The sequence below is a fragment of the Gossypium arboreum genome, chromosome 3 (genome assembly GCF_025698485.1).
Source record: "Gossypium arboreum isolate Shixiya-1 chromosome 3, ASM2569848v2, whole genome shotgun sequence".
NCBI classification, from domain to species: Eukaryota; Viridiplantae; Streptophyta; class Magnoliopsida; order Malvales; family Malvaceae; genus Gossypium; species Gossypium arboreum.
The window spans coordinates 11,298,781-11,311,447 of record NC_069072.1 but is presented as its reverse complement, the minus strand read 5'-3'; the positions used below and the strand labels follow the sequence as shown (position 1 = coordinate 11,311,447).

At 39.8% G+C, this 12,667-nt stretch overlaps 1 non-coding gene across 1 annotated transcript; it reads left to right on the top strand.

The window, feature by feature from the left end:
* The first annotated feature begins 4,101 nt into the window (after positions 1-4,101).
* On the top strand, positions 4,102-4,204 carry LOC128291223 (small nucleolar RNA R71). Its single transcript, XR_008280999.1, has one exon. It is a non-coding gene; the product is annotated as a small nucleolar RNA R71 (small nucleolar RNA).
* The last annotated feature ends 8,463 nt before the right edge of the window (positions 4,205-12,667 follow it).

Genomic DNA, 12,667 nt, shown 5'->3' with positions numbered 1-12,667 from the left:
CTGGGTCCTCCTGCTCAGCTGATTGGACGACATAGTATTGGGGAGGATCAAATCCACGTCGTCACTCGATCATCCTTATATGGAGCATACTCAAGATGCCCTGTGGGGACATCTAACCGATAAGGGTGAGGGAGGATGCTTGTGCCGCCGTGTTGAGGAGACCGAAGTACCGTGCTAGGCGAGTCACATAAGGGCCAATGGAGATGACTCCTTTCCTATGCCACTCTATCTGATGGCGAATGGCGAGGGCGATGAAATAAGCAAGGTCGAATACGTGCCCATGCGCCATGCTCCATAAAAAATAGGCGTCGTTAGTGTTGACGATGCCAGTACTCTCTCGCCATCCTATCAGGGTATGGGCTAGGATGGCGTGTAAGTATCTCAGAGATGGGGCGAGAGCTGATGCCTAAGAGCGACTACAGTCATAGGTGGCCGAAGTAGGGACTAGGGCCCTCCAGCAGTTTGAAGGAGAATAGTGGATGTGGCAATAGAGACTGTCAAAGTCGTCGTTGTCCATGAATTCCTCTGTATAGAGTCTTAGTGCGACACCGAACTCAGGCACGCTCAATTATTGAACTAAATCGCTGAGATAGATCTGGACCATTCCATGATCATCGAACTCTATCATAACAGATTAAAGGTGAAAGGTCGAACAGAGTTCGAGTGTCAGCTCGAGGTACGTTGGCTCGATGATCTTGAAGAAGAACCCCCACGGGTTAGTAGTTAAGAGAGCCCGGATTGCGTTAGCGAGTTGGATCTACTCTAGGGCAGTCCAATCAATGCAACAGCCCATACCTAGGGGTCAGGCTAGTAGTATCTGGAATAGTTCCTCCAGTGGTCCCGGTGGAAATTAGAGGAATGGGTGCCGGATCTCGATGGTAGGATCCAAGGAGGATGCTACTCCTTTTTGCTTCTTTGAGGAGTGGACGACGGTTTTCTTACCACGAGGATTTGACATGGTATACCTGTAAGAAGAAAAGATTAATTCAACAATAATTCTCACATCTTTAAGCAAAATTTGAGTAATCCCAAAAATAATGACTTGCTAGTAAGATAATATGGATACACATTCAAGCATGCTAAAAATGTGGTGATATCAGCGGGCTAAATATAAGATGGTCAGAGTGCTAAGGCTAAACCAAGAGAATGCTAAAAGATCAATGAAGTTATAGTAGCTAATACTAGAAATAGTGATTACTAAAAACTTAATGAATAAAACAACGAAACATAAATAAGAATTATTAAGCATGCAAATTACTAAGAATAAAACAACGATAAGTCAAGAATTAGAAAGAAGTAAAATATAATCGGGTGAAAGGAAAAAAAACGACAAATGAACGATGGTGGTGCTTGACAAAGGAGGAGTTTAGCTTCGATGTGCAGTGAATGGCGGTGACGGTGGAGCTGGTGCAACCGACACGGACGTAGGTAGTGAGGTCGTATGATTCACAGTGAGGGCGTGCAAGGGTGAAAAGAAGGGAAAAGAGGAAAGAGATGGGAGAGAATAGAAGAAGAAGAAGAGTTAGGGGTGACCGGTTGGTGGGGGAAAAAATTACGACGGTAAGGGTTAGGGTTTTTGGGGAAGGGGATGATGAATAGTGGGGGTTTATATAAATTTTAAGGCATACGGCCATTGGGCACGCCCGTGTGTTTCATGTTTTTCAAATTTGGGCGCGTTTGAAATTCTTCCCATACCCGTGTTCCTTGGGCGTGTTGGTGCACACGACCGTGTCGCACGACCGCGTCCTGCTTTGTTCGCTTCTCCCACGCTCGTGTATATGTGCGTATGCCCGTGTTATTTTCTCAATTTCTACCACGGCTTCTAGACACGGGCGTGTCACTTGCCCGCGTTGATTTGGCAGGATTACCCACGGCCATGTTGCACGGTCATGGCAACGTATCGAATCCCGTGTTGGGGAAAAATTTTGCTCTGTTTTCACACGGCCGTATCGCATGACCGTGTCGCCTCTTATGGTATGAGCACGGACTAAGGCACGCCCGTGTGCCTGACCGTGTGGATTTGGAAAACCTGTGTTCAACGACTCGGTTAATGATCTAGATGTTAAAAACTAAAATTTAAGGAAATCAACACTGTTAGTGCTCGGGTTGCCTCCAGAGAAGCGCTTATTTAGAGTCTAAGCTCGACTTACCTCTCTGTTGTGTGGGTATGGTGGTGTGAGAAGTATACACTCCTCATTCCTGCTATCAATTTTATCAAAATAAGATTTTAGATAAGTACTGTTTACCTTAAACATGCTGAATTTGGAATGAGTTACCTCGACTGTACCGTATGGTAAAATGTTAAGTACCGTAAAAGGGATTGCTCCATTAGGTTCAAAAGTGGGAATGCGAGGGTCTGCTGCATTTAATAGCACTTCGTCTCCAACCTTAAGTTGATTTGGTGAAACATTGAGTCCGTCATGGCGTGGTTTTGGTTTATCGTGTGTTATCGATTTCTGTGTACACCATTCATCTAGTTCCTCGATCTGTAGCCTTCGTTCTTCATAGCTGAATCCTTTGTTGTTACTTGAACATGGCTCATATATGTTCTTCGAACGTATTTCCTGTAAAGAAGGCTGCGCCACATTATCAGTATTAGTAGAATTATGAGCTTGAAGAGTGATTGTTTCATCACCCACACAAAGTGTGAGTTCACCTGTACCAACAACAATAATAGTTCTAGCAGCTGCTAAAAAGGGCTTTCCTCAAATTAAAGGCACGTCACTATCCTCTTCTATGTCTAGAACAACAAAATCAATTGGGAATATAAATTTGTCAATTTTAACAAGTACATATTCAATAATACCCCTAGGAAATCTGATTGTTTTATCTGCCAATTGAATGCTCATCCTAGTTTGTTTGGGTTTCCCAAGACCTAGTTGTTTAAACATTTTATAGGGAATGACATTAATACTAGCCCCTAATCCAGCCAAAGTATTGTTAACGTTTAAACTACCAATGAAACAAGGAATCGTAAAACTCCCTAGATCTTTCAATTTGTTGGGTAGCTTATTCTGTAGAATGGCTAAGCAAACTGCGTTCAACTCTACATGCGACGCCTCATCCAACTTCTGGTTGTTTGCTAAAAGCTCCTTTAAAAATTTAACTGTGTTTGGCATCTGTGAAAGAGCTTCAATAAACGGTAAGTTAATGTGTAATTTCTTTAATAGTTTAAGGAATTTACCAAATTGTTCGTCCGTGTGGTCTTTCCTTGTCGCACTGGGGTATGGCACACGAGGTTTGTACTCTCTACTTATCTGTTTTTGCTCATTGTGGTCCATCTCACCTTTACCTTTACTTACCACAATTCCTTGCTTCAGTTCTGGTTCAGGTTCAACTAACCCTTCTTCATCTTGAATGGTAATCGCATTAAGCTGCTCCCTTGGGTTAGTTTCAGTATTACTCGGCAAATTACCTTATGGTCGTTTAGAAATCAATTTAGAAAGCTAGCCTATCTGAGTTTCAAGCCCTTGGATCGATGTTTGCTTATTCTTAAGTACTATCTCGGTATTTTAAAAACGCGGTTCTGACACCGAGATAAATTTCGTTTAAAATCTTCTCAAGGTTCGATTTCATTTCCTGCTAGTAAGGTGGTTGTTGAAAGCCTGGGGATGTTGTGGCCTTTGATTTCCTTAACCACCCCACGAGAAGTTGGGATGGTTCCTCCAACCTGCATTAGAAGTATTACTGTATGGGTTATTTTAAGGTCTAGAATTATTGTTACCCATATATTGAACTTGTTCCTCCTCGGTGCTATGGTTGAAGGATTGATATTCTGTATGTAAACCTCCTCCATTTGAATCGCACCTCATCACTGGATGTACTTGAGTAGAACCACATAAACCGTCAATCTTTTTATTTAAAATTTCTACTTGGTTAGATAGCATAGTAACCGCGTCGAGGTTGAAAACACCAGCTGCTTTTGTCAGCTTTGTTTTCATGACTTTCCACTGATAGTTATTCAGTGGCATCTTTTCAATAAATTCATAAGCCTCTTCAGGTGTTTTGTTGTTTAAAGTTCCACCGGCAGCTGCGTCGATAAGTTGCCTTGTTGAGGGGTTCACACCATTGTAAAAATTCTGAACCTGCAGCCATAAAGGTAACCCATGATGAGGGCACCTTCGTAATAAGTCCTTGTATCTCTCCCATGCATCATAAAGAGTTTCTAGATCCATCTGTAAAAATTTTTCAATCATTTGTTCCTAAGTAGTGATTGACCCTCGTGGTAACGAGTTAAACCATTGTTTAGATTTGTTCCTCAATGAGAATGGGAACAACTGAAGGAGTATGGCATCCTCAAAAACGCCATTGATTTTAAAAGTGTCACAAAACTTCAAAAAATTTTCCAAATGAGTGTTTGGATCCTCATCCTGCAAACCATCAAACTGAACAAACTGTTGTATCATTTGAATCGTGTTAGGTTTCAGTTCAAAATTATTTTCCGCAATAGCAGGTCTAACTATACTCGATTTAGTTCCTGTTAAAGTAGGTTTAGCATAATCATACATAGTACGAGGAGCAGGATTCTGATTTATTGGATCTGCAGCAACCACAGGAGGAAGCTGATTATTCTGATATTCAGCCATGTCCTGGGTTGTATTATTGATATCGTCCTCTTTTCCTTTCTCTATATGTCTTAGGCTTCGCCTTATTTCTCTTCAGTTTTTGCGAGCTGTGCTTTCAATCTCACTATCAAAAAGTAATGGTCCTGACGGGTTTCTTCTAGTTATAAACTATAAAAAACTTGTCAGAAGAAAACAAAAGAAAATTTAGTAAAATTAACAAAACTAAAATAAAATTTAAATTGCAATAAAAAATGGCTAAAGTAATAAAAATTAAGTGTTCCTAATATTTTAGTTCCCCGGCAACGGTGCCAAAAACTTGATGTTGCGCGATAAGTTTTATATTTATGATTGATCGTACTTGAAAACTAACTATTATCACAATAAAGGCAAGCGCACCTATCGAACAGTAGTATAGCTTATAGCCAGACTGGAATGACGAACCCACAGGAACTAAAAGTACTAGTATTAACCTTCTTTTTATTATCTAGATTAAAAATAAGAGGATTTATTTTATCTAAACTAATTAACTAAACTAAGAATGCACAAGAACTAAATTGGGGAAATACTTTTGGGAAAACTGATTGATTTAAACAATACCCAAGGGAAATTCCACCTAGATTTCACTTGTTATTTGACTTTGAATTAGACGATTTATTCACTTGACTTGATCCGTAGAAATCCCTAATTTATATTATTATCTCTCTCGAGACTAACAACGTCTAACCCTAGGTTGATTAATTGAAATCTCTTTCTAATTAAAACCCCTAGTGTTGCATTAACTCAATCTATGGATTCCTTTATTAGGTTTGACCCTAATCCGGCAGATTTATGTCGCCCTATGTCTAGGGGTGCAATCAACTCCGCTTAATTATCCTAGATCTACTCTTAGACAGGGACTTTTTCTCCTCTGGATAAGCACATCAATACTTGAATCAATATCCTGGAATATTAAAGCAAGAATTAAGAACACATAATTAAGAACAAATCAAGTATTTATCATATAATTCAGAAAATAATAACAAGATCCGTCTTAAGTTTCATCCCCCTTAGGTATTTAGGGGATTTAGTTCATATGTGTAAAATAAAACATCTCAGAAGAATAATGATAACGAAACATAAAGAATCCCAAAAACCCCTGAAGGAAATTGAAGGGTGATCTTCAGTCTTGAAGGAGAATCAGGCTTCTGAGATGGATCAATCAGCTTTCTTCAAGTAATTCCTAGCCTCCTACTTCGTGTATCCCTTAAGTGCCTCCTTTAGGGTGTTCAAATAGGCTTTAGAATGCTTCCCAACTGTCAAAGGTGCCCTTTTCTGAATAGAATTAGACTTGGGCTCGACAGGGACATGCCTGTGTGACACGCCCATGTGCAAGTGCTTCAAACCGTGTTAGAGTCTATTGAATAGACACGGGTGTGTGGTCTACCCGTGTAAGAAAGTCCAGGCCATGTCGATTTCTCACGTTGACCCATTTTCTCTGTTTTTGGCCTATTTCTTGGTCTTTTTACTCTCCTATGCTCACCTAAGTATAAAACATGAAATTAAAGGATTAGGAGCATCAAATTCCATAAATCTAATGATAATTCATCCAAAAATGTGCTAAGCATGGGATAAAAAAATGTATAAATTATGACTTATCAGTTTAGTTGGTTACTACCGAAGGTTCATTGAAGGATTTTCTCTGATTACATCTCCTCTTATGAAACTGCTGTGTAAGAATGCTCCTTTTGGGTGGTCTGGGGCACAATAGTCTAGTTTCGACAAGCTCAAGTCTGTTCTGACACAGGCTCCTATCTTAGTTCAACCAGAATCGGGTCGGGACTTCGTAGTATACAATGATGCTTCACATGTTGCGTTAGGATGTGTACTTATGTAAGACGGTAAGGTGGTCATTTAAGCGTCACGACAGCTTAAAACACACGAGGGTAACTACCCTACGTACGATCATGAGCTAGTTGCAGTTATGCTTGCTCTAAAAAACTGGAGACACTATCTGTATGGTGAAAGGTTGATAAACTGTAATTTATACATATTTTTACCCCATGCTTAACACATTTTATGGATGATTTTTCTTTAGAATTGGTGAATTCGATGCTCCTGCCTTAATTTCATGTTTTATATTTAGGAGAGCATAGAAGAGAGAAAGGACAGTGAAACGGGCCAAAAACAGAGAAAATGGGCCAAAGTATGAAATCAACACGGCCTGGACTTCTTCACACGAGCAGACCACACAGCCATGTCAATTTGGCAGATTCGAAGCACGATTCATACAAGCGTGTCCCTGCCAAGCCCAAGTTGAGTCCAATTCAGAAAAGGAAAATTTTAAGGGCTTCTAGGCATTCTAAAGCCTATAAATACACCCTAGAGGAGGAAAGTAAGGAGGGCACAGAGAGGAAGGAAGGAATTACTCGAAGGAAGCCGATTGATCTATCTCAGAAGCCGGAGTCACCATCAAGACTGAAGATCTCCCCTCAATTTCCCTTCAGGAGTTTTGGGTTTTCTTTATGTTTTGTATTCGTTATTCTTCTGAGATGTTTTCCTTTTCAATTATGAACTAAATACCCTAAATACCTAAGGGGAATGAAACCTAAGACGAATCTTGTTATTATTTTTTGAATTGTATGATAAATATTTAACTTGTTCTTAATTATGTGTTCTTAATTCTTGTTTTGATATCCCAGGATACTGATTCAAGATAAGCTCTTATTCAGAGGAGGAATAGACCCTGTCTAAGAGTACATTTGTCATAATTAAGCGGAATTGTTTGCGTGCCTAGACATAGGGTGACAAGATTTTACCGGATTAGGGTGAAACCTAATAAGGGGATCCATAGATCGAGTTAATGCACCCCTAAGGTGTTAATTAGAGAAAAGTCTCAATTATTCAATCTAGGGATTAGACGTTATTAGTCTTGCATAGGGATAATAACATAACTTAGGGATCTCTACGGAACAAGTTAAATGAATAAATCATTCGATTCAGAGCCAGAATAACAAGTACAGTCTAGGTGGATTTTTCCTTAGGTATTGTCTTAATTCAATCGTTTTCCAAAAGTAATCCTCCAATTCCATTCTCTATGAATTCTTAGATTAGTTAATCAGCTAGTTAAAACAAAACCCCCTTATTCTTAGGCTAGATAATAAAAAGATAGTCATTACTAGTACTTTTAGTTCCTTTGGGTTCGACAATTCGGTCTTGCTAAAACTATACTACTGTTCGATAGGTACACTTGTCTACATTGCGATAATAGTTAGTTTCAAGAATGATTACTTATAAATATTTAAAACTTATCACACAAAATCATGCGATCAAGTTTTTGGCGCCGTTGTTGGGAAACTAAGATATTAGGAACGCTCAATCTTTATTACTTTAGCCATTTCTTTTTCTTGTAATTTAATTTAATTTTATTATTATTATTTATTAATTTACTTTTTCTTTCTCTTGGCAGGTTTTTATAGTTTATGACAAGAAGAAACCCGTCAAGACCACTACTTTTTGACGAAGAAATTGATAGCACAGTTCGCAGAAACCAAAGAGAAATAAGGCGAAGCTTAAGATACACAGAGAACGAGCAAGAGGATGATACTTAACCCCCAACCGAAGAGATGGCTGAAAACCAAGACAATCAGCTACCTCTTGTAATTGCGGTTAATCAAAATCCTGCTCCACGCATTATGTATGATTATGCTAAACCTTCTTTAACAGTAATTGAATTAAGCATAGTTAGACCTGCTAGCTGCAAATACTTTTGAACTAAAACCTAACACTATTCAAATGATACAGCAATTTGTTCAGTTTAATGGTTTGCAGGATGAGGATCCCAACGCTCACTTAGCAAACTTTTTGGAACTATGCGATACATTTAAAATTAATGGTGTTTCTGATGATGCCATTTGTCTTTGGTAAGCAAAGGAAAGAAACTGCGGTAAACAAAGGTCAAGGTGAGGTAGATCAAAATACAAACAAACCAGTGACTGTCGAATATAAACCTCATGTGCCATACCCCAACACGACAAGGAAAGACCGCTCAGATGAACAAATTGGTAAATTCCTTAAACTCTTAAAAAAAATTACAAATTAACTTACCGTTTATTAAAGCTCTATCGCAGATGCCAAACACAATGAAATTTTTAAATGAGCATTTAGCAAATAAGCGGAAGTTGGACGAGGCGTCGCATGTGGAGCTAAACGTAGTTTGCTCATCTATTCTCCAAAATAAATTACCCAACAAACTAAAAGATCCAGAGAGTTTTACAATTCCTTGCTTAATTGGTAGTTTAGATGTTAATAATGCATTAGCTGATTTGGGGCTAGTATTAACGTCATGCCTTACAAAATGTTCAAACAATTAGGTCTCAGGAAACCCAAACAGACTAGGATGAGTATTCAATTAGCAAACAAAATTATAAGATGTCCTAGGGGTATTATTGAAGATGTGCTTGTTAAAATTGATAAATTTATATTTCCCGTTGACTTCATTGTTTTAGACATAGAGGAAGATAGCAACACTCCTTTGATTTTGGGACGGCCCTTTTTAGCAACTGCTAAAATGTTTATTAATGTTGGCACAGGTGAGCTCACACTCCGTGTGGGAGACAAAATAATCACCCTTCAAGCTTGCAATTCTGGTGCCACATCGGAAATTGAAGGTGATCATCTAAACCATTCTACTAAAACTGACAATATGGTACAACCTGCATTGCAGGAAATGAGTCTGAAGGAAGCACATGAGTCATTCTCAAGTAGTAGCAGAGGACCTATTCATGAAGATCGAAGGCTACAAATCGAGGAGTTAGATGAATGGCGGATGCATAAACCGAGAACACATGATAAACCAAAACTACGCTAGAACGAGCTTAACACCTTCCCACGTCAACTTAAGGTTGGAGATAAAGTCTTATTAGATGCCGCAGATCCTCATATTGCCACTACCACACCAAACGAAGAAATCCCTCTTACAGCACTTAGCATTTTTCCATTCGGTATAGTCGAGGTAAGTCATCCCAAGTTCGGCACTTTTAAGGTAAAGAACACCCATCTAAAACCTTATTTTGATGAGAATGATAGCAGGAATGAGAAGTGTAAACTCTTCGAACCACTATGACCATTCAATGGAGAGGTAAGTCGAGCTTAGACTATAAATAAGCGCTTCTTGGGAGGCAACTCGAGTACTAACTGTATTAACTTCTTTAAAATTTAGTCTTCAACACCTAACTTACTAACGGAGCTCTTGAATACATGTTTTCCACAGAGACACGGCCAAGTACACAGGCGTGCTTAGGGCCATGTGAAAATAGGGCAACGATTTTCCCAAACACGGGCTACGATAAAATGCCACGGCCCTGTGACATGGCCGTGGTCAAACCTGCCAAAACAATACGGGTGTGAGACATGCCCGTGCAGAAGACCCATAGGTGAACCTATTAAAACAGCACGGGCGTGCGGCACGCTCGTGTCTAGCACCTGTGGTCAAACTTGTTAGATTGACACAGGCATGGGTCTACATACATGGGTGTGGGAGAAGCGAACAACGCCAGACACAGCCGTGCAACACGACCGTGTGCACTCACACGCCCAAGGAACACGGGCGTGTACTAAATGTCAGACGCGCCCAAACTCAAAATTCGTGAATCACATGGTGCTGAAATTAGGGAACACGGGCGTGTTACCTTGCCGTCTGCCCCAAAATCTATAAATAAGCTGCACTATTCATTGTCTTCTTCATCCAAAAACCCTAACCCTAGCCGCTGTAAATCTACACGCCCTCCCTGCCACACCCGTGTGCCATATCCAACTTCATTCCTGACGCTTATTCCTCTATTTTTTAGCGTTTGTTCACTCTTTTCCCTTTAACTCCACTCATTTTTAATGTTCTAATCTTCATGTATCTCACACTATGCTATCATTCAAGTTTCATTTCTTTTATATTAGTTATCATTCATTCCACATGACATATTTTTATGAAACTCTCATGCCTTATTCACTTATTCTAAATCAATATTCATAGTTTTCAATTGCTTCTTGTTATTTACCATTACAACTCATGCCATCTGCTAAATTTATGCTTTTTATATTTCCATTAAATTCTTTGCCATTTTTACTCATATCACCATGCTAGTGCAACAAAAGTTTGCCATTGAACTTATTGTTTTAGCTAGTTTTAGTAGTTGTGGCTAAAATTATGATTTTTATTTAAAATTTTTCTTCGTTTTACTTTGACCACTCATCAAGACGACTTGATGATTCTAATTACAGGTACCATGTCATCTTTACGTGGTAAAAAGGTCGTTGTCCCTACTTCAAAAAAAAGGAAGGGAGCGTCATCTTCCTCGAGTCCTACCGCGGAAGTTCGTCACCCTTTCCTGATGTTCCCCATCGGGCCCCAAGAAGAACTATTCCAAATACTCCGGGTCTAACCTTTAATTCCAGGCCGCTGCATCGACTGGGCTGCAATAAAATAAATTCAGTTGGCTAATGCGATTCGGCCCTCCTAACCACCGACCCTTAGGAGCTTTTCTTTGAGATCATCGAGCCGACGTATCTCGAGCTTACTATGGAATTATGCTCCACATCTCATCTTCAGACCGTGATGATGAACTACGATGATCCCGGCACGGTGCAATTTTGCGTAGGCAGATTAATCTGCTAGCTCAGCGTACCAGAATTTAGTACTGCACTGGGTTTATATACGGAGGAATTCAAAGAGGAGAATGACTTACATGCTCTCAACCGCCACATCCATCGTTCTCCTTTACGGTGCCTGGACACTTTAGTACTAGGTGGGGCCACCTACAATCCTAGCCGGTCTAAGGCATCGGCTCTCCCTCCATCTCTGAGGTACCTACACGCCATTTTGGCTCACACGATTAGAGGAAGATGAGAGAGCACCAGCGTCTTCAATACTCACGACACCTACTTTTATGGTGTATATCTTACGGGCACGTCATCGACCTTGCCTATTTTATCACCCTTGCAATTCAGCACTAGACGAAGTGGCATAGGAAGGAGGTCATCTCCATTGGCCCCTATGTTACCCAGTTGGCTCGACATTTCGGGCTCCTCAGCACCGCAGCCCAAGAATCATCCTTAAACCCCCATTGGCCAGATGTCTCTACAAGGCATCTCGAGCATGCTTAGCATGAGGATAATCGAAAAGCGCCGAAGAACCTACCCTCCTCAATATCGTCTCACCCAATCTATCGAGGAGGAGGCCTACGAGGACATTCCTGATGATGTCCTTCCACAGCACGAGGACCCACCGACTCAGCCACCACCACCCTCTCGTCCAGTTCTTACAGCGGCTTCATATTCTGACATCTCTGAGCGCCTCACTCGATTCAAGCAGCAGTGTTTTCAACGATTTGCAACATTGATGCTACTCTACAGTAGATTTGTCAGCACCTCCACATCTCATTTCCAATCCCACCTTGCGAACCATCCAGCGATGAAGATGTTTAAAAACATTTATTTATTATTTTATGTTTTTAATTTTTCTTAAAACTACTTTTTATTTTTATTAATATTTTAGAATTTTATTTTATTATCAATTTCGGTTATTTCATTAAGAGTAATTATTCTTACTAATATCCCCTAAAAAGTTCCTGATTTTATCACGGTTATATAGAGCTCCTAAGCTCATCATCGCATAGGAACTAAAAACTCCACCGGGGACAGTTCTCCACGACTGCCATGTCCTGATCGACCACGACCATAGCTACCACTAGATATAATATTTTTTTGGTGCAGGACTTATAGACTAATGAACCTCCACCACCGCTGGAGTATCCTCCTCCACTCTCGCACCGATTACTCTCCAAAACTTCAGTTTGAGGAATTCATCATACAGGAAGTTTCACTTCTCCCCCTATCTTATGATTACAAATTTATCTTTTCCTATCTATCTTTGTACATTGAGGGCAATGTACGTCTTGAGTGTGGGGGGTATTTATTTCATTATTAGAAAAATCCCTGAATGACTGCCTTGTTCTCTTAAAAAGCTTTCATATCGTATTTAGGATAAATTTTGATTGATTTATGATTTTGATTGATATATCTTGAATTAAAACATAGGCATTTATGCATTGATTGTTTAAACCTTAAGACAT